Source organism: Nicotiana sylvestris, chromosome 1 (genome assembly GCF_000393655.2).
Source record: "Nicotiana sylvestris chromosome 1, ASM39365v2, whole genome shotgun sequence".
In the NCBI taxonomy this organism is placed as follows: Eukaryota; Viridiplantae; Streptophyta; class Magnoliopsida; order Solanales; family Solanaceae; genus Nicotiana; species Nicotiana sylvestris.
In genome coordinates, this window is record NC_091057.1 from 44,119,146 (window position 1) to 44,122,281 (window position 3,136).

Consider the following 3,136-nt stretch of genomic DNA (forward strand, 5'->3'; position numbering starts at 1 on the left):
CAGTTTTTCTCAAAAATTAGTTCTCTGAAATACTATTTATATACAAGTTCTTTTCAAAGCAGTTTTTAGAAGTCAAAGGATGGCCTGCTATTGATTATTGAAGCTTGGAGCAATTGTATGTAGTTATAGTCAGGGTGACCACCGGCATCTAATATAACAATGAACAAGTGGATTAGGGTTTTTGAAATTTCAATTAGTTCATTTATGTATACACGCAATAGCATTATAATCCACTTTCACAACAAGTGGATTAGGGGTTTTGAAATTTCAGCCAATGATATTTACTGCTCCCTCCGTTTAGTTTATATGAACCTATTTCCTTTTTGGTCCGTTCTAAAAAGAATGAACCCTTTTTAAATTTGGAAACAATTTAGTATAAACTTACAACTCTACCCTTAATGAGAAGCTTTTATAACCACACAAATACTCTGGGCCCCTTTTTAACTTGTTTAGGACCACAAATTCCAAAAGTCATTTATTTTTTCTTAAACTCCGTGCCCAGTCAAATAAGTTCACATAAATTGGAACGGAGGGAGTATACATTGGTCATGCACACACATTAATTGAGCAACACAATTTCTTACATCAATAACTATTAAAGATCAAAAAAAATTGCCATGGCTTCAGCAAAAAATTTCTTGATTTTCCTTTTGGCTGCATTAATCGCAACCCCCGTTGCAGTAGCCCAGCTTGTTTCAATACGTATCGGTGGGGTTGTGTTTTGCAGCGTTAACAGCAATTTAGATGTCATCAACGGACTCACTACCCAAGTTTTCCCTAGTTAGTTTTTATTTTTTACGTAGACCTATTATATATACCAAAAGGGAACTCTCCCTAATAGACTAAAAAATCTGCCCTATATATATACTAAAAGCCTATGATAGAAGTCGTAAGTGGCGTGATTAGCCTATGATATATGAGTATGTATACACTATTAGATCGTCCAAAGGATAATTACAAGTAAACTTTCTTAAAATGTAAGCAAATTTAATGATTTGAAGTCTAAGAGAAATAGCACTGCATTCATTATTCCTTTCATAACAATGGGTTGAGGATGGTATACATATATAGTAACTTGAGCCGAATGAATCCTGCACTCGCAGTCAATAAGATGCATATGGCCCATCATAAGAAGTTTCTGCATGTTGAACTATATGATCAATTCATCTAAATGTCTAAATGGTGTGAGATAATATCTTTTTATTTACATAATTAATTCTATCTTCAACATGTCCGCTAAAATGCAAAGTTGATCTAATTGCTTAAATAATATTAATATCATTTTACTTTGCAGATGCATCAGTGCAATTGCAGTGTGGAGCAGGAAATGTGATATCAAGCACAACAACAAATGGATCGGGAGTGTTTTCCTAGGTGTTGGATCCTCTTATCAATACTTTGCCATTGCTATTGTCCAACTGCAGTCTAGTGGTTCTAACTCCACTCTCAACATGTAACGCGAGCTTAACATCTGTTGGGCTTCTGCAGTCACCCTTGCAGCTTGTAAATACCATTATTGGAAGTCTCGGCCTTCGTCCTAGTGTCAATTTAGGTCCTACTGGTTTTCTACTTAATCTTAATCGCAATTTATAGTGAACGAGCTTGCCTAGATATTCACCTTAGATGCTAGTGCTTAATTAGTACTTCTATGCATCAGCTAGTTAATTAACCTTCTTGGCCAGCTGCTTAATTACTGCATGAATAAGGACTGTTGTTTCTACTAGTGAATAAAGTGCAAATAATATTTGCAAGTCTAATATTGGATCCATCTAATCGTATCGATCGCGCGCGTGTTTTCATTTTGTTTATAGCTATTTATGTTTATTACCCGTTCTTATTTATTTTCTTTTATATATGTGGCAATTGTTGGATAAAAAATAATATATACCGCCCAGGAATAATATCCACGGCAAATAATAATAACACAAGAGAGTAACAACGACACCAACTCTTTTAATGGGGTAAAATATAATATCCGAGCGGAGAAATATAACCACTATAGTATTACAACTTGGTAGTGTCAAGAGACTACTACAATTTTGAAATAAATAACACTCTTTATTTAAAGGCACCTCACTACAATATTACTACCACTCACTATTTATCTCACAGACAACAATCTGTGGATTACTCTCACTGCTTTGCTTTCTGCTTAGCTTCTCTCATTTTTTTGGTGTGTCTAAACCGAGAGGGAATCATCTCTATTTATAGGCAAAGTTGTCAACCTCTCAGCCAAACAAACTTGACTTTTGCATTGCTTAGCCGCCCATATGCAATTTTCCTAGCAGCCTGTCTTCTCCAACTTTTCCATGTTCTTCTTTATTTCCTTTGGTAGGTGAGGTATGGACCTCACAAATCTCTCCCTTAATTTTTGGTTTTTCTTCTTCAGTCCAAGTCTTGTTCTCAATCTCTGAAAATTTTCAAACTTGAGAGGTTTTGTAAAAATGTCTGCAACTTGATCATGAGACTTCACATATTTGAGCTCGACTTCCTTCTTAGAAATGCACTCTTTGATGAAGTGATACCTTGTATCTATATGCTTGCTTCGATCATGATACACCGGATTCTTAGCGAGTGCCTGTGCAGATTTGTTATCAATACAAACCTTTATAGCTTCAATTTGTAGCAAATTGAGCTCCTTCAATAATCTTCTTAGCCAAATAGCATGGCAGGTACATGATGTTGTTGCTACATATTCGGCTTCACAAGTCGAGAGACTAACTATGGACTGTTTCCTTGATCTCCAGGAAATAAAAGATTCACCCAAGAAAAATACAAAACCAATTGTACTTTTTCTATCATCAATATCTCCCGCATAATCACTATCACAATATCCCACAAGGTTGAAATCATTAGAAGAAGAATAAAATAACCCAAAGTCGATCGTACCTTTTAGGTAATGAAGAATTCTTGTAGTGACCTTCAAGTGAGTGGAGGTAGGAGCTTCCATGAACCGGCTTACTACTCCAACTGCAAAGAGTATATCTGGCCTGGTACAAGTCAAGTATCTCAAACTTCCTACAAGACTTTTGAAAAATGTGGGATCCATTTTTTCTCCTTCATCAAACTTGGACAATTTTGTCCCACTTTCCATCGGTGTGTTCACGGGGCTGCAATCGAGCATATTGAACTTCTT

At 35.8% G+C, this 3,136-nt stretch overlaps 1 pseudogene; it reads left to right on the forward strand.

The window, feature by feature from the left end:
- Nucleotides 1-617: 617 nt before the first annotated feature.
- On the forward strand, nucleotides 618-1,593 carry LOC138879392 (phylloplanin-like; annotated as a pseudogene).
- Nucleotides 1,594-3,136: the final 1,543 nt, after the last annotated feature.